We start from the raw sequence: 20,088 nt of genomic DNA, 5'->3' as shown, positions 1-20,088 counted from the left end.
CTTCTAGAGAATCTAGTCCATGAGTCCATAAACTCTGCATCTCTCCCAGTACCCAGCAGATAATAAACACATAATAAATGCATGTTGAATGAATGAATGAATGAATGAAACCACAAATCTTTCTGTGCCATCCCTTCTTTGTGCCATCTAATCCTCCCACTTCTGAAACTCGGTGCTCTGATGGACTCTCCTTACCTTTTCCTTAGGGGGAAATAGCTCCATTTATGCTATGGTATTAATTTTTAAATCAATGTACTACATTAATCTGAGGCACTTATATTTTGGGCTTTATCTCTAATGAGAATAAAAGACTTTGTTTTCCTCAAAGGAATTTCAAGAACCTTCAGAAGTGAGAGAATACTCTTCTGGAAAGGGGAACCTTTCCCATTTAGTATTAGCTCTATCCCTAAACTATGAATTTACTTGTATTTCAAATAAGTATTTAATCTGCCATTCACAGCCCTACCAACTCTGTTCAAGTGAAGCTATTTGAAAAATAGTATGTGTATAGTAACAATAATATTGTTTTAAGAACGACTTTGAACAATTAAGTATTTCTGACTATTATAGATATCCAAATTAACTACAAAGGACCTATAAAGGAACATGCTATCTATATTAAGAGAAAGAAAAGTATAGAATGATTTTTACATATATGTACATATATATGCTAATAGTAGCCATTCTCTAGGCAGAGGGAAGAAAAAAGAAAAAAATTGCATGATAACTTTATTATATATTTAAAAGGAACAGCAAGTTGTACATAATAAATTTGCAGTTTCATGTGCAATCATTTTTTTTTATTCTACTATGTTGTGGAAATGCTTGCTTTATTTCATAAATTAAAAATAAAATTAATTTAATTAAAAAAAGATAAATAGGGGCAGCCAGGTGGCTCAGCGAGTAAGAGCACCGGCTCCTGTGTGGGGATGACCTGGGGATCAAATCCGGGCTCAGATACTTGGCACCACACCCAGAAATAACTGGCCATGTAACTTTGAGCAAGTTACTTAACCCTGATTGCTTTAAAAAAAAAAAAAAAGAAAGAAAAATAGTGTGTCTATACAGACATTCCCCATTTATCTATGAAGTAAGTTAAAACAGCTTAGAGTTGTACAGAAAAACTCAATAATTTAGACATTACTTTTTTGGAATTTGAGATTATTGGACAAGGAAATGCCTGAAATTTATCTTTGCCTTATTTATGTGGATCATAACTATAGATTTGCTAAATGCACTGATGGCATGTTAGATTTTAGGGGAATGCTACTGCACAAAAAAAAAAACTGCTTTAAAACACTTTTGAAGAACCCATTTAGATATAAATAGGTAATGTTACCAATTATTCATAGAGTGAATTACTCTTCTTATAATACTCAGAATTCCATAATTTTAGGAGCTGGAAGGGACTGTAAAGACTACCCAGTCCAGCTCTTTCTTTTTTAGGGCAGGGGTTCTTAAACTTTTTGGATCATTGACGCCATTGGCAGCGCAGTCTGGTGAAGCCTCTGTATCCTTTCTTAGAATTGTGTTCTAAAATGCATAAAATAAAGATTACAAAAGAAACTGATTACTTTGAAACACAGTTATGAACTATAAATAAGGTCATAGACCCCCTAGTTAAGAACCTCCGATTTAGATGCTAGGCAGTGGGAGAAGCACTGGATTTTAAGTAAAAAGAACCTAGGTTTATTTCCTGGTTCTGCCATTTTATACATATGTATATATGTATGTACATATGCAAAAATATATAATATTATATATGTATATATGTGTGTACACATATTTCCCTTCCAGTTGTAAAGCTTTTTTCTGTGGTCCTAAATTAGGTTCAGAGACAGGTGACATGACTTATTGAATCATATGATCATGGATTTTAGAGTTGGAAGGAAAAATCAAGGCCCAGAGAGATTAGCCATTTGCCCAGGGTAACACAGTGGAAAAGCAAGAACTGGAACTAAAATCCTCTCTCTTCTAGTCTTGAACTATTTCTACTTAAGCATGTATTTGAGAACACTAAAACTGCATGCAAAAAATATCCTATAATTCACACTTTCCACTAATCTAGTCCTTTCCCTCTTCTCCCTTCCCAGTTACCATGAATTAGAGATTTGCTGCATTTTAACAGAGTTGAATCGCTTCTCTGGTAGTGCTAAACAGGGTGCTGAGGAGGCAGAGACAATGAATGCTTGGCTTCTGTGAACATTTATCTTCACCAGAGGAGGAGGGGTTCTGAACCCTTAAGTTTTGCTCTAAAGTATGTTTTTTTCTCTCTAATAGAACCTGGCAGTTGAATTTACCCTGGCAAAAGATGGTAGAGACTTCTGATTGCAATGCTTATAGAAAAGGTATATATTTCATCTTGGCTATCAAATTGCTCTAAAACTCATATGCTTAGGAAAGTGTCCCAGAATTAACAATGACTTTGAAGAGAACACAAATGCACAACTTTTCAGAAAGTAGTAGATGTCCTCTCCTGTCAGGTTTTTTGCTTGTTTGTTTGCTTGTTTATCTGATTTAATTTTGTTTTTCTTTAAAAGTAACAAGCCTGGTGTGCTGGTCTTTAAAATAAGACTATTTCTTCTACTGAAGTCCTTCTATTTCCATTTACTTTCTTCCACTAAAATCCTATTCTGATGCTTCACTGGAAAATGGAGATAATACTTGTTTTTTAAGTCATGCCAGCAGGGTTGTGGCATACACTTGTAGTCCCTGCTGCTGGAGAGACTGAGGCTGGCAGACTGCCTGAGCTTGGGAGTTCTGAGCTTCAGTAAAGATAAAGCTGATCAGGTGTCTGAATGAAGTCTGGCACCAATACGGTGTATGAACTCCAGGAAGTGTTGGACAACCAGGATGGCCCACATTGGAAAATGTAGCAGGCTAAAGCTTATGTGCCAATGGGTGGTAGGACTAGACCCTGAATAGCTGTTGTACTTTAAGCCTGGGCAAGATAGGAAGAACTAGTCAAAAAAAAAAAAAAAGCAACCTCATCCTATTATGTAGTTGCCATGGCAGTGAGAGAGACTGCAGGAATGGAGCCAAGATGGTGGAGCCCTTCTAACGTTCTCCTCCAAACAACTTTAAAATGATTCCTCAAATCCTAATGGCAGCTAGGTGGTACAGTGGATAGAGGTGCTGGCCCTGGATCAGGAAAACTCATCTTCCTGAGTTCAAATCACTTACTAGATGTGTGACCGTGGGCAAGTCATTTAATCCTGTTTGCCTCAGTTTCCTCCTCTGTAAACTGAGCTGGAGAAGGAAATGGCAAACTACTCCAGGATCTTTGCCAAGAACACCCCAAATGGGGTCATGAAGAGTAGGACATAACTGAAACACTCAACAGCAACTCCTATCAAATTCTAGAGCAGCAGAGCCAGCAATAGGTCGTTCTTTCAGCCCGAGACAACTTAAGAGTTCAAAAATAGAGATCTGTGAAAGGAGGTGGAGCATATTTAGATGAAACACCCACCAGTGGTGGGACTAGGAGGTGGCAGGAACACCAGCAGAAACAGCCTCAGGAGCTCTCAAGCCAGAGAAGGCGAGAGGACCTGGCAACTGGTCAGAAAGAGACTACAGGGTGGACAGAGGGCCAGTTTGGTAGCTCCATTGCCTAATCCCACTGCTGGTGCAGAGTTCCAGGGCAGGGAACAGCACTTGGGATCTAGCAGAAGTGGAAGCCCTGAGGAAGTGGTATTGTTTCCAGGCCCAACGGAGCAGTATCACTAGCAATCCCAAGGGATCAGAGGCCCTTGCTGGATAAAGACCAGAGCACAGAGGAGGAGAGCAGTGACCACTCCTCTCCCCAGACCATACCATCTTGAAAGCACTGAAAACTTCCAAGAACTAACTCTGAAAAATATCTCTTGGAGGGGGCAGCCAGGTTTTGAAGTGAATAGAGCACTGGCCCTGAAGTCAGGAGGACCTGAGTTCAAATTCAGCCTCTAACATTTAACACCCAACTAGCTTCGTGACCTTGGGGAAGTCACTTAACCCCAATTACCCTGCCCTTCCCCTTCAAAAAAAAAAAAGAAAGAAAAATATCTGTCAGAGAGAGACTCACTACCTGCTTTACTCACTATTTAGACTCACTACTAACTTTGCTGTTGAAAGTTTGAAGGTAATAAACTATTGAGAAAAGATTTAGATTCAGATACTGGGAGAAACCACCGAGTTAATCTCTTATGAAAACCTTTTGTAAGAAAACCCAAATGGTTACATTTCTAGAGTATAGAAAATAACAAGGGCCTTTCTCTTGTAAGACTTCCAAAAAGTCTTCCCTCCCTGAGGTAAATGTCAACCTTCTAGACACCACAGGACCTCCAGTTCCAGGGTTGAAGACAGTTCCAATAAAGCCAAAGTTGCTGTACTATTGTACATAAGCAAGTTTTCTCTGGCTGCAGGCAAACCTCCCTCCCCCTTTGCATGCTGCTGCTTGCTTCTTCAGTAGAGCAATTTACTACCATTATAAATGACATGTACAAGTGCTAATTCTGCTTTCAGGACATGGAGGCACTGAAGGACAGTCACTGACCAGCTGCTGCTCCCCATCCATGCTCAAGGGAGAGAGGAAGGGGGAGTTCGTGGTCAGGAGCTACTCCAGAGGTTAGCCCATCCTCCCTGCAGAAAACAGGCTGAATGTGGACTAAATAGCAAAGAGAATGGTGGAGGTGGGATGGAAACGAAGAGAAGAGGGAAAGAACAGAAAGCAGAGAAAAAAGAGGGGAGACAGGAGAAAGACGAAGGGAGTGAGACAGAATGAGGCAGGGAGGACAGAAAAGACACGAGAGAGGGAGAGCAGAACAGAAGGAAGCATTAGAGGGAAACTGAGGAAGGGAAATATGGGGAAAGAAAAGACTAGAAAAGAGAAAAGGGGGAAATGGAAAGAAAATGGGAGGGAGAGAGAGGAGGAGGGAAGTGGGGCACACACGGAGAGCCAGAAAAGGAGGCAGAGGGAGCTCACTAATCCTGATGAATAGTATTTTGCAAATGTGGCTCTTCTCTCCAGGCCATCTTGGCAAAGAATGAACAAGGGACTTGGATGCTCAGGAAATCAGGTCTCTACTCTGTGTGAACTGAGGGATGAAACTCAAGGTTCAGAAACTGTAGCTAAACGAACTGTTGGAGGATTTCAGACTCCCCTCAATTCAAGTAGGATTATTTCTTTCCCTTCGGTCGGCCGTGGGCACTTAAAAAAAAAAATCCTGCCTTCCCACGGTCTTAAAGGGCTGGTCCAATTAAAACCAAATGTCATTAGACACTAGGTTTTCGAATGGCTTTCTAGTTCTTCCAAGCAGCTCTGACCCCCTGGAAGGGGGCAGAAAGGATTGGGGGTGCATAAGATAAACTTCACCCCCTGCACACTTTTGCCCAGTGAAGGCCTTGGCTCCAGCATTCATTAAACTGGGTTGTTTGGTACGTGTCTGTCTACCGATGCCCAGTGAAGCTTCTGAAATAAAAGCCAGGAGAATTTCATTTCTGACATTCGCACAAGGGGTGGGGGTAGGGGGTAGGGCTTGGAGCTCTTTCTACCTGCTCCCCCCCGCCCCAGCCCCGACCCCAGAGGCTTCCCAAGCTCCCCAGTGCCCGTCCTGGCTGCACTACTTTTGGCTGCTGCTTTCACACCGGTGGAGATATGTTGGCTCTTTTCCCATCCAGTCCTGGGCCCGGCCAGCGAGGACGGGAAATAATTGCCACAGGTGGAAACCAGGAGCGGCCAGAGCTTTGCCTTTGTTTGCCCTCTGCTCCCCAGGAAGGGATTGCGGGGGGGGGGGCGAAGAGAGACAAAATCAGTTGCAACAAGAATCCTTTGAATAGTATTGAGTTGGGGGAAGGAGGAGAGGGAGGAGAGGGAGGGGCACAGGAGGAGGGGGAGGTGAAAGAAAGAGAAATACTAGAAAAAGGGGAGACAGAGGGGGAGATAGAGGAGAGAGGAGGAGGAGGAAGGGGGAGGGGACAGAGGGAGGGGCCCGGATTCTGCAGCTGCTTCACTGTGTGCAACCTTGGAAGAAAGAGAAGGCTTAAAAAAAAAAAAACATTTGTTATTAACCTTTTTTTAATGCATACTGTCAACTGACCTAAGTTCTTATTATAAGTCATCTCTTTCCTTCCCACCCATCCCCAATTTTTTTCTGTGCAATTTGCAACAGTAACTTTGGAGTTTGTTTCTTTTAATTGCAAAATGACTGTCATCGAAATGAACTGGAATTATTCTAATGAATTGCTTCCATTTATAGAGCAGGATAAGGAGGTGAGGTTGGACTAAGCTCATAAGCTTGTTGATTGATTGACAGAATTTAGTCAGTCTGAGCCAGGGATGGGTGGTGGGTAGTGTGTAGTTTATCAGTTCATTCCAGCAAACCTAAATGGAAGCGAATTAGAAGTCAACAGAAACAGCTTTACTCTTAGTTGCAAACAATGTTTGTGGAACCTATCAATGGATAGAATCATAAGATCATAGATCTAGACCTTGAATCAAGCAAGCAAGTATTTATTAAGTAGCTTCTGTGGCCAAGCATTATGTTAGGAGCTGGGGAGAGATGAACCACCACCATCATCAAAATTCCTGCCCTCAAGGAGTGTATAATCTATAGAGGAGAGACAGATCAGATGCAACCTAATCCAATCACATAATTTTATAGATGAAGAGAAAGAGGAAGGGAGGCTGGAATAAGGAGGGAGGGAGAAGGAGGGGAAGAGACAAGAGAGAGAGAGAGTGAGAGAGAGAGAGAGAGAGAGAGAGAGAGAGAGAGAGAGAGAGAGAGAGAGAGAGAGAGAGAGAAGAGAGAGAGAACATCAGGGACACTGAGTTGTTTGCCTAAGATCACACAGCTAAGTAAGCATCAGGAGCAGGATTTGAACACAGGCTCTCAGAGGCTGAAGCCAGTGGTGCCCTTTCGGTTTTACTATGCGGCCTCTCATCTATTTTACTTTCCTAGGAATCTTCTCATTTAGTCCTTCTCCAGTTTGTAAGAATTAGATTGAGAGGGGGCGGCTAGATGGCATAGTGAATAGAGCACTGGCCCTGCAGTCAGGAGGAACTGACTTCAAATCAGGCTTCAGACACATAACACTTACCTTGTGTGACCTTGGGCAAATCACTTAACCCCAATTGCCCTGCCTTCCCCCCTCTAAAAAACAAAAACAAACAAAAAAAGAATTAGATTGAGAACCTAGGGAGGGGATTTTTTTTTTGAAAGAAGGGAGAGACAAGGAGGGGATAGTAGAGGTGAAAGAAGATGCCTTTTTCATGGGTAAAATTAAGTGACTGTCTCTATAGTATGCTTTTACCTCACAGTGGAGAAACTGGAAGGCTTTCCACACAAAATATCACTTATCCTCCCATTTGAATATTTGAAACTCTACTATTAGAGATTATTTCCTTTGGGTCTTAAAGGCTTTTTAGCTTCTAAAGGTCTCTATGAAAATGAAAATAACCACGAGTGAGGTAAGGTCCTTCTCAACGAGCATCTCAGCAATTTAGTTCTGTGGTCCCTAAGGTAGAACTACTTCTACTCCAGTAAGTGGTCCACATCATCTATTGGGGTGTAGGGAGAAACTATTAGAATATTTTGTTTTTAAATAAAAAATTAAACTTTATTCATATATTTAATATACAGATTGACCCTAAGTCTGTATGTCAGACTGATATTGTGTGGTTTGTCCTTCGTTCTCAAAGAGGACCATGACATCAGGGAATTGATGACATGACTTGCATTGAATTGGATTTCAGTGAGGGAGGACTGTGAAGTCACCAATCTCACTTTCTTCTCCAGAGCCTTCTGGATCCAGTGGCCAGATATAGATCAGGACAACTGGAGATGTGCCAGGATGTAGAAGGAGACCTTGGCCTTTTTAAGCTAAGGTCTTTCTGAGTTCTCACTTTGAGTAAGGCAACCCCCACTCAGTGAATAGACCTGTGGAAAAAGTGAGTCAGGGAATGGCCCCTTTAAAAAAAAATGAAACTGGAAGGGGAAGACCCTCAGGTTTGCTGGCCAAAAGAGAAACCATTACTATTTACATATTTACCTTCACTCTGAGTCAAGAGAGCTCAAAAAGTAATCCTTAAGTAGTGCTTGGATAGGGACCTATTGTTGTCCAATCAGTGAAATCCAGTGAATGGGGTATATAAGGCATGGTCTTTAAGAAAGAAATCTAGCCAGTAAACCCCAAGATAACTAGGTAGGTTTCATCTATCAAAATATACCTTCCTTTGGGTGGGTAAGGGTATGATACCCCATTTTGGGAGATGAGAGGAAAGGAGAGGGGAGGGGAGAGGAGAAGAAGGGAGGGTAGGAGAGGGAAAGAGGAAAAGCTGAGTTGCCCAACTGGAACTGGCCGGATCCCCATTTGGGTAGCTCAGACTACTCACAGGCTGTAGTTTGTCCTTCATTCTAGAAGAGGATCTGTGTCTAGCTACTGGACTCAGATGGCTTTGGAGGAGAAAGTGAAGCTGGTGACTTTGCATAGTCCTCCCTCACTCAAATCCAATTCAAAGCAAGTCATGTCATTATCTCCCTGATGTCATGGTCAGACTGGCATAAGTACACAAGGAATCCTGAGAGAAGAATGGGAGTTCTGCTGTACAGAAAGGTTGACATTGGTGCTTTCACCTGACAGCTGGCTTTCAGCATAGGCATTGCACTTTACATGTCCTTATTGAATGGATTTTAGTATTCTGTCATCTAGTTTTAACTTAACTTTCACAAAATATGAAAGTGACTAAAAAAATTCTGCAAAGAAACCATTGAATGAAAATAATATTAAAGATGAGATCACAAAGGAAATGACAAGAAAATGACAAAGTGGGTACTTTTTTTTTATTATGACTGCTTTTTCTGTCACATTACAAGGTAAAAACATTGTCAATTTAATCATATCTGACAAGGTTAACCAATAAAATTTGAAGTTGCCTAGAAAATTACTTTAAATATGGATTTTGTCCACTATCATTATAAGTAACAACCCTTGACTTAAGTGTATATTGTTAAGATATTAGGTTATGGTAGTGTGAAACCATTACAATTTATAAGACATTTTAAAACCAAGTTTTTGTTCCCAAAGATATGTGTCACTTATAAAAACTTACATATCTACATACTTTTAAAATTTGGAAATAGAATTGTCTAACCTATTGGAAAATCTTTCAAATTAAGAGTTTGCATAGGTTTTAGACTCATTTATTAAAAATGTAAAAATTATTTTAAAAAGTCAACAACCTGATTGACATCAGGGAAAAGAGAAATTTGCTAACTGAATTTCAACAAAACTTTCATCTAATGGTGGATAAGACTGAAAAAAGTTAATATCATGTTTTAGTAAACATAACCAAATAATATACTCCTTCCGTTTGGATCTATGTATCTTTTTCAGCTATAATAACCATTTAACAAAAAAAAAAAAAACAACCAACAAGAATCAAAATATACTGAACTTAAAACCTTCTAATTTCTGTCGTCATAAAAAACCGAGATGTCTATCTTGTATATGTTTTGTTTTATTTTATTTGCATTTATCAGGATCTTTTATTTAACTGGAAATGGTAGAATTTCAGGGAGCAGCCAGTGAGATTGGACTGGGGGCCCCTGAAATCACAGAGCGTGGGAGGTTGCTAGCAGTACTTTAATTTTTTCCCTGCTTAAATAGGATTTTATTTTTTCCCAATTACATATCAAGAAAAATTTTTAGCATTCATTTTTACAAGATTATGAGTTCCAAATTTTTCTCTTTTCTTCCCCTCCCCTCTTCTGAAAATGGTAGGAAGTTTGATATAGTTTATACATGTTCCATCATGTAAAATATATTTCTATATTCATCAGAGTTGTAGAAGAAGAAATAGATCAAAAGGAAATAAAACCATGAGAAAGAATAAAGTGAAAAAATATACTTCTATCTGCATTCTGATTCCATCAGTTCTTTGTCTGGATATGTATAGCACTTTCCTTCCTGAGTTCTTTGTACGTGTTTTGGATCATTGTGTTGCTAAGAAGAGCTGAGTCATTCATGGTTGATCGTCACATGATGTTGCTGACACTATGTATGATGTTTTCCTAGTTCTGCTCATTTCACTTTGTATCAATTTGTATAAATCTTTCCAGGTTTTTCAATCTGCCTGTTCTTGTATGTGTTTTAGAATGTATGTTGTTGTTCAGTCATATTCCACTCTTCATGACCTTGTGGACCATACTATCCATGGGGTTTTCTTGGCAAGGATGCTGGAATGATTTGCTATTTCCTTTTCCAGTGGAATAAAGCAAACAGAAGTTAAGTGACTTGCCCAGGATCATACAGCTAATAAGTGTCAGAGGCTAGATTTGAACTCTGGTCTTCCTGACTTCAGGCCTATCACTCTATCTACTGAGCATCTAGCGACCTCATGTTTTGCCTCATTTATACATTTAAATGTATACCATGTATTATATATGCACATAAAATAGAATATATATAGTAGTACATTTATGCTATGTGTAAATTAACATGCATTTGTTAGTGGAGTGCCTGTTCTAAAATTTTTTACTGATGGGATGCATAGTTAAAAGAAATTAGGATGTTACTGCTTTAGCTGAAAGATTTTAAGCTAGTTGAGGGCAAGACCCTTTAGGATTCAAGAATAAGATCTAGGCTTTGGCTTGGGAGGAGGAAGGGAAATACCAGTGGAGGGGATCCAAGACAAATGAGTCTTTCTCATTTTAGTTTTAGGCAGCCTTCCCTTCCAGCATAAGGTTAAATTTTTTTCCAGAGCTCTAGGGAAAAAAGCAATTCATAACCCTCAATGAGATCTACATTGAGAGAGTTTATGGGGAAAGCTAACTTGCTGGAAAAGAAAGGGGCAGATTGACTCCATATTGAGGGATTTACTACAATAAACCCAAGTTCTATTAAGTCTCTGAAACTATACTGCTTAAGGGAAAGAAGAAGGGCAAGGGAAAATGGTTTCCAGACACAAACTCAGCCTCTTGTCTTTAGGAGCGGGTCCTGATAAATACTTCAGTGTGGCAGGATAGTGTTCCATCCACCCGGTTTGAGGAAGCAGTAGGGACAAATTTTCCGGGTATCCCATGTGCACCCGTCAGTTTCCTTTCCAGAATCTTATTCAAATTATCCCACTTCCATCTATGGCTAGAACAGATGAGGGACACACTGTGTAATCCTGGGGGTAGGACTTCACCTGACAAAAAATATGTTCCAACCAGGTTCAAATACTTACTGTGTGATCTTAGGGAACACAAATCCTCTGAGAATCAGTTTCCTTATCTTTAAAAATAAGAAAAGTGCTAAGTGATCTCCAAGGTCCTTTCTAGTTAATCAATCAGCAGCATGTATTAAGTCAAGAGGACCTGGATTCAAGATACTGGCCTCCCGGCTGTTGTGCTAAGCAGACACTCCATCCTTCCACTGCAGGCGTTTTCTCTGGCTGTCCCTCACTCTGGGAACGTTCTCCCTCTTCATCTTCAGCTACTGAATTCCTTCAAGTCCCAGCAAAAATCCTACCTTCGAGTGGAAGCCTTTTCCAGTCCTTTATTCTAGTGCCTTCTTTCCCTACTCCAACGAGCATCTCTGGTTTACCTCGTGTAGAGCTTGTGTTTACATAGTTGTTTACATGTTGATCCTCCCATTAAATTTCCAGCTCTTCAAAGGCAAGGACTGACTCTCTTTTGCCTCTCTTTGTATCTTTAGCACTTAGCATAGTGCCTGGTACATAGCAGGCACTTAATAAATGCTTTTTTGACTAACAGACTAACTGTGTGACCAAGCACAATTAACGTCTCAGTGCTTTATGCAACTCTCTAAAACTGTAAATTACATGGAAGGTACTGACCATTGGTGTAGAGAATTTCTTTTTTTTTCCATAATTCAAGATTTTTTTTATTGTTCTTTTTTTACCATCACTTATGCCATGAATTCATAGGGGATTGGTTCCAACAGCTCAGGTTCCTTGCCATTGGTTCTCACAAAGTGTGCTTCTCTGGGTGGAGCAGGCTGGTGTTTCAGTTGAACCCAAGTGCCTTTTTCTTTGGCTTCCTTCTTCTTCTGATCATTTTCCTTTACCTGCTTCAGGAAGCTATCTCTGCTCTTAGAATGCTTAATATGCTCAATATGCACATTAATTCTTTTGGCTAGAATCTTGCCCTTACCCTGTTTGTTTACAACAATGCCTATAGCATGCTGAGTAACATTATAGACCCGTCCAGTCTTCCCATGGTAACGTTTGTGGGGCATTCCTTGCTGAACTGTGCCCATACCCTTGATATCTACAATATCACCTTTCTTATATATTAGCATATATGTAGCCAAAGGGATAACACCATGTTTTAAAAAGGGCCTAGAAAACATGTATCATGTCCCTCTCCTTTTTCCTTTTGTGTTCATCATTTTGGCAACTCACTGGAAAATGGCGGAGCTGGCGGAAAGCTGTAGAAAATTTCATTGCTGGATATTTCCTTAATAATGAAATGACAAGGTCATTCCCTATCCCTATCCACTATGCACTGGGGATACAGAAACAATTGCTACCTTGAACAAGCTTACATTTCACCAGGAAAGACAATATGGACATATTCTGTCATATGCAAAATAGATCCAAGGGGATTTTGTAAGGAAAAGCACTAGGAATCAGAAAGAATCAGGACAGGATTCATACAGAAGGTGGTGCTTGAGTCTTAATTGGGGTTTCTAAAAGCTAGAGGTGAAGGAGAATTTGTCACAAGCACCGAGGCGGAAGGTGGAAAAAACAGTGCAAAGGCACGGAGAGGGGAAATAAGAGTGCTATGTATGGGAATATTATGAAGACCAGATTGACAGTACCAAAGAGCATGTGAAAGGAAGTTGTGTAACAAAGCTGGAAAGACCAGGCTGTGAAGGGTTTTCAATGCCAGAGAATTTTATGTTTGATCCTAGAGTAGGGGTGAGTAACTTTCCTCCTCAAGACCACATGTGGCCCATAGGTCCTCAACTGCAGCAGTAAAAGGGTCACACTTGAGACCTTGAGGCCGAAGTTTCCCTGCCCCTGTCCTAGAGGTACTGGGGGTCACTAATGTTTATTAAGTAAATAAAATGACATGGTTAAACTAGCACTTAAGGAAATTCAGTTTGGCAGCTGTAAAGAATAATGGATTAGAATAGGGAGGTGAGGCTGGGAGACCAATTAGAAGCTATCAGTCAATCAATAAGCATTTATTAAACTCCTGTTTAAAGTGCTAAGCTCTGGAGGTACAATGACAAAAATGAAACAATTCTTGATCTCAAGTCTACATTCCAACAAGAGATACATGTGTATCATGTACACATATAAGTATATACAGAATACATGGATAAAAATTTACTAAGCTCCTACTATGTGCCAGGCAATGTGCTAGGGATACAAAAGCAGGTAATAATAATCCTTGCTCTAAATGAGTTGACAATCTAATGATAAAATTAATATAAGGTAATTTAGGAAGAGAAGGCAATAGAAAATGGTTGATTCAAGAAAGTCTTACTATATGTGTAGCTTAAGCTAATTTGTGAAGGAAACCAGGGATTTCAAGAGACAGGGGCAGGAAGGAAAAGCCTGGGGGACAACCAACTGAAGCAGAAGGGCATGAGAATCTGAACAAGAGTGATGGAAGCATGAATGAAAAGAAGAAGACATATCCATCAAGAAATTTGTGGAGAGAGGAACCGTAAGATTTAGCAACCAACTACATGTGTGTAGTGAGAGAGAGTGAAATGCTAAGGATATTACTAAGGTTTTAAACCTAGGTGACTTGAAGAATGGTGCTGTCCTAAATGCTAATAGGGAAATTTGGAAAAGAAGTAGGTTAGGGGCAAAAGTTAATGAATTTAGCTTTGGACATGTTGAATTTGAGGTGTCCGCAGGTGTTTTTTTTTCAGAATTTATTTATTTTTTTTAGTAGAAACAGGACTTCCGTGTGGCTCCAACTTCCACCTCCTCCAATTCATGTAAAAAATGACTCTAGACAAACTTTGGAGCTACAGAACCCACAAAATGACAGAGAGAAGCTAACCTCCCACTGAGGACAGCCCAGCAGTCCGGCAGGAAGGGGCCAGCTCAACGCTCTGGGAGCCGAGCTCAGCCCCATGTGAGCTGGAGGTTTTAGCCTCAGGGCAACCTGACAAGCTGCCCTGGCTGGAGGGACTTCAGATCACCAGCAGCTGTGGCAGTTTCCACAATTATCAACCCATAGACGCCAAAGACAAAGTGGGAGGTCAGTGTAGACTTTTCGGGAACAGGAAGTTCAGGAGTGCAATCTGGCCTTAGCTCCCAGAGTGAAAAGCAGCTGAGGATCCAAGGCCATGCTGCTTCAGAGCTCCTGGCCCAAAGATTGTAGGGGGACTAAGTGACCAGTTTGAGGGGTAATTGCTTTCTAACCTGCTTGGATCTGGATCACTGTCAAGGGTGGAGGTCGTGGAGTGCATGACCAGTGTGCTAGAGTGTGTTGAGGCTTCAGAGAGGGCATCCAACTAATAGCTTCATCAGCTAAGAAAACTTCAGCTATTGGGACAAAACTCCCCTTTCTGGTAGCAGAGTTCTACTGTGGCAAAAGGCTCAAAAGTCAAGTAATTGACTGGCAATATGAGCAAACAAAGGAAGCAAAGCAAACAGAGCAATCTGACATTAGACTCCTATTTTGGGGACAAAAAGTATCAAAGCATGGAACCAAATGAAGACAGTGAAGTCAGAACTCCCACACCAAAAGCTTCCAAGAAAAATATGAGCTGGTTACAGGCCATAGAGGAGTTTGAAAAGGATTTTGAAAACCAAATAAGAGAAGTGGAGGAAAAATTGGGAAGAGAAATGAGAACTATGCAAGAAAATTATGAAATGAGAGTCAACAACCTGACTGAAGAAAATAATACCTCAAAAAATCGACTAACAAATGGCAAAAGAGGCTCAAAAAACCAATGAGGAGAAGAATGCCTTAAAAAGCCAAATTTCCAGATGGAAAAAGAATCTCAAAAGCTCACTGAAGAGAATCATTCCTTCAGAATTAGACTGGAGCAAATGGAAGCTAGTGACTTTATGAGAAATCAAGATACTATTAAACAGATCCAAACAAATGAAAACATAGAAGGCAATGTGAAATATCTCATTGGGAAAACCATTGACCTGGAAAATAGATCCAGGAGAGAGAATTTAAAAATTATTGGACTACCTGAAAGCATGATCAAAAAAAGAACCTAGAAATTGTCCTTCAAGAAATTCTCAAGGAAAATTGCCCTGATGTTTTAGAACCAGAGGGCAAAATAGAGGTTGAAAGAATCCACCAATCACCTCCTGAAAAAGATCCCAAAAAGAAAACTACTAGGAATATTATAGCCAGGTTCCAGAATTCCCAGATTAAGGAGAAAATATTACAAGCAGCCAGGAAGAAACAATTTGAATATTGTGGAAATGCAATCAAGATAATACAGGATCTAGCAGCTTCTACACTGAGGGATCAAAGGGCTTGGAATATGATATTCCAGAGGGCAAAGGAGCTGCGATTTAAACCAAGAATCACCTACCCAGCAAAACTGAGTGTATCATGTTTCAGGGGAAAATATGGTCATTCAATGGAATAAAGGGTTTTCTAGCATTCTTGATGAAAAAAAACCAGAGTTGAATAGAAAATTTGACATTCATATACAAGGAGCAAGAGAAGCATGAGAAGATAAACAGGGAAAAGAAATCATAAGGAACTTATAAAAATTGAACTATTTACATTCCTACATGGAAGAGCGATAATTGTGACTTATGAAACTTTTCTCAGTATGAGAATAGTTGAAGGGAATAGAAATGAATATATATATATATGTATACATATATATGTCTATATAGGAGGGTATATGGGCATATGAATACATATGTGAGTATGTGTGTATATGTGTACAGATATACATAGACAGAGGGCACAGGACCAATTTACTAGGAAGGGATGATACTTAAAAGGTGAAATTAAGAGGTAAGAGAGGAATATAATGAGAGGAGATGGGGAGAGACAGAATGGGGTAAATTATCACATATAGAAGAGGCAAGGGAAAATTGTTACAATGGAGGGGAAGAACAGGAAGGCAAAGGGGAATGAGTCAACTTTATTCTCGTTGAATTTGGCTTAGGGAGGGAATGACATACACACTAAATAGGGTATCTCACCCTACAAGAGAGTAGGGGGGAAGAGGATGATAGGGGGATAATGGGAGGGAGGGCAGGCTGGGGGAGAAGGAAGTTGGAAGCACCCACTTTTGAAAAGGGGCAGGATCAAAATAGAGAATAGAACAAGTGGGGGGTGGGATAGGATGGAGGGAAATATAGTCAGTCTTTCACAATATATCCATTATGGAAATGTTTTGTATAGCTGCACATGTACAACCTATATTGAACTGCTTATCTTCCCAGTGAGGGTGGGTGACAAGGGAGGAAGGGAAAGAATTTGGAATTCAAAGTTTTAAAATCAAATATTTATATATATATATATATATATATATATATATATATATATATATATATATATATACTATTATTACTATTACTTTACATGCAACTGGGAAATAAGATATACAGGCACTTGGGCATAGAGATCCACCATGCCCTACTTGAAAGTCGGAGGGAAGATGGGGGAAGATATGGGAAAGAGCAGATTGGGGGAGGGGATATTCAGTGGGATCACTATTTTGGGGTGGTGGGTAGGGAAAAAATGGGGAGAAAATTTGTAACTCAAAATCTTGTGGAAATGAATGATGTAAACTAAAGATAAAAAAATGAGAAATTAAAAAAATAATTTATTTTTAGTTTTCAACATTCATTTCCACAAGATTTTGAGTTCCAAATTTTCTCTCCATCTCTCCTTTACCCCCACCCAAGATGGCAAGCATACTGATTACTCCTTCCCCTAGTCTGCCCTCTCATATATCCCCCCCCATCTCTATCCTTCCCCCCTTCCCCCCTTTTCCCTTACATTCTTATAGGGCAAGATGGATTTCTATACCCCATTGCCTATATATCTTATTTTTCAGTTGCATGTAATAACAATTTTTTTTAACATTTGTTTTTAAAACTTTGAGTTCTAAATTCTCTCCCTTCTTCCCTCCTCACCCACCCCCACTGGGAAGACAAATAATTCAATAAATGTTATACATGTGTATTTATGCAAAACATTTCCATAGTAGTCATGTTGTGAAAGGTTAATTATATTTCCCTGCATCCTATCCCGCCTCCCATTTATTCTATTTTCTCCTTTGACCCTATCCCTTTTCAAAAGTGTTTGCTTCTCACTACCCCTTACCCCAATCTGCTCTCCCTTCTATCATACCCCCCCATCTCCATCCCTCCACTTTACTGTAGGTTAAGATACCCAACTGAGTGTGTGTTATTCCCTCCTTAATCCAAATCCAATGAGAGTAAGGTTGACTCATTCCCTTTCACCTCCCTGCTCTTCCCCTCCATTGCCACAGTTTTGAAATATTTAGTTAGTAGTTAGTTATGCAGGACTATAGCATAAGAGGGAAACTAAGGCTAGCTATCTAACTGATTTGGGAATCATCAGTAGAATGATACTGTTTAAATTCATGGGAACTGAGGAAGTCATCGAGTAGGTATATAATAGGAACTTAATAAATACTAGCTGACTGACAATAAGGGAAAGGTTAAATAAATCATGCTACATTAATATAATAAGTATTTAAGACTGAAAAGTAAAAGAAATTCCAAGAGGTCTGGAAAGACCGTTATGAAATCAATCAGTAAGGCAGTAAACATTTATTAGGCACCTACTATGTTCCTGGCACTGATGGTGATACAAAGAAAGGTAAAAGGCAGTCCAATAGCACACAGTCTAAAGGGAGGACAACATGTGAATAAATATGCATGATGTATACAGGATAAGTTGGAAATAATCAACACAGGGAAGGCACTAGACTGCTCCCCAATTTCAACCTTCTAAGAGGAAAATCAAATGAAAAGGAAAGGACAAAGCACCCTCAGGAACCCTTAGATGCAAGGACTGAAAAGTTGTTAGGATATTCCATGTGCTGACATTGAATTTAAATAGGCAGCTTAGGAGGTATAGTAGAGAGAGAGCACACTGGACCTGGAGTCAAGAAAACCCAAGTTCAAGTAAGTTCTCCGATACTTGCCTGTTGTTTGACCTTGAGCAAGTGGCATAACTGATGTCTGACTCAGTTTCCTCATCTGTGAAATGAGGATAACAATAGCAATTATCTCTAGGTTGTTGTGAAGATAAAATGATTTAATATTTGTAAATCATTTTGCAAACCTTCAAGTTCTACACAAATGCTTGTTGTTTGAATAATGCATTATCACACCTTTTTCTTTGGTGTTGTTAGTTATTTGCCAATTGGTACTTTCCTCTACTAGATTGCAAACTCCATGAGGAAAGGGACCATTCTTCATCTTTGTATCTCCCATAATGTCTAACATAATTCTTTACACCTAGTGGGAACACAATGAACTCTTAAATTCAGTTGCCTTTTGCTCCCTCTCTGTACTCGAATACTGAAATAAAGGCACATTTGTTTTCTTTTGTGTTTATCAAAGTACATGAGGACCCTTTGCTAAAACCTGTGTTTGGGGGCCTCAGATTTCTAGCTGCTCCAGAAATGGAGACTGTCCTTTTGAGTTGCTTTGTATGCTTCCAGAATAAGGATGAAGTGGAGGAGGTTTCTGGTCAGGGCTGGATATGGCTGAATAGCTGGATTGATGACATATATTCAAACCACTCTCTAGTAGTTCAGGTGACCTACTTAGCTGGAAGGAAAAAGCCAGAGCTGAAGCAACAGGATGTACCTTTATGAACAAACCTTGAATAAGGCTTGGGAGGACATGGAAATGTCACTGCATTGGCAGCAAACTGAGGTGTCCGGTGTCCAGTTTCTGCACATTTCCATTTTAATGGATTGTCTTTGTCTGAGTGCTTGAGTACCAGAGCAGCAGGCAAGGGGAGAATGCTGACTAACTGGTGAGGACAAACTGAAGCTTACTCACTGAGTCTTGTCGAATTGAGTCTCATCTATCAATCAGTCATAACATGGAGTCAGTGGATCTTTTCTCCTTTTCGATTCACCTCAGTTCTACCTCCAGTCCCTGGCTGTGTGGGGTGGCTTCAGGGAGGGAAAATTCATACACTCAAAAAAAAAAATCCAACCCCAAGGGAGATGGGATACTTTGATGCCATATGACTCATAGGGGAAGAAAACCCCACAAAGACTGAATAATTGGGCTCTTTTGGACTGGTAACTAGACAAAGATTCATCAAAACATGCTGAGCTCCTGCCCTTATTAACACCATTCCCCATCACCTCATTTTAAGAAAAATCCTATTTAAAAGTTTTACAGATGCTTTTATTTTTAAAAAAAAAATAGTAATGGTCTATTAAAAGCTGTTTTCAAATGTCAATACAGTGGATTAAACTCGCATAGTCACTGTATTTATGGAGCATCCTCTTGGGGATACATGATGGGAGGGCATTTCCACACACACTCTCTCCCCTCAACAATCCTCTCAGAGAGTTGTGTTTATATATTGAGATCAGCAGAAAGGGAAGGTATGAGGGACAGAGACTTCTCTTTTCCTTCATCTGTGGAGATTCGACTCAGCAGTTAATTAGAAGTGTCCTTGTGACAACTGGGAAGCAGACAAAGGATATTGTGACTGTTCTGAAGCAGGAGGGGAGGTTAGAGGTAGAGATCCCTTCATCGTGTATCCCCAAGGGTGCTACATTTGTCTGTCTCTTCCACCAACTAGATGGCTTCTTCCTATGTAAAAAATTCAGTTAAACTGAGTCTTCTGAGCTAGTGAAATGTTTTATGGCCCTTTAGACGCCTCTGATAAACCTTAGCAAGTATCCTTTGCAGAATTAATAGAACCTAGAATGAACTTTCTGGTAGGTAAAGGAAGTACTGATGAAGCCTATTACTAGGATTTTTAGCCATATAAAAATCTGTTAAACTGAGTTGGGCTTGTGACAGAAAACTTTAAAGTATTTCATACCCTTGCTTTTACTCTCTCTGGAAAAGGCACAGAATCTATTTTCTCCCCTTCTCATTTAGGCAAGTTATAGAAACTCCCCCATGTAAGAGTAATAATATTTAGT

General features: G+C 39.9%; 1 pseudogene; it reads right to left on the bottom strand.

The window, feature by feature from the left end:
• Positions 1 to 11,830: 11,830 nt before the first annotated feature.
• LOC138170210 (large ribosomal subunit protein eL21-like) lies at positions 11,831 to 12,369 on the bottom strand (annotated as a pseudogene).
• Between the last annotated feature and the right edge of the window lie 7,719 nt (positions 12,370 to 20,088).

This window comes from Petaurus breviceps, unplaced genomic scaffold (genome assembly GCF_028583685.1).
Source record: "Petaurus breviceps papuanus isolate PSGF00001 unplaced genomic scaffold, PetGlider_PUasm1.0 38, whole genome shotgun sequence".
Classification (NCBI taxonomy): domain Eukaryota; kingdom Metazoa; phylum Chordata; class Mammalia; order Diprotodontia; family Petauridae; genus Petaurus; species Petaurus breviceps.
The sequence above is the reverse complement of the archived record's forward strand: the minus strand, read 5'-3'. Positions and strand labels throughout refer to the sequence as shown.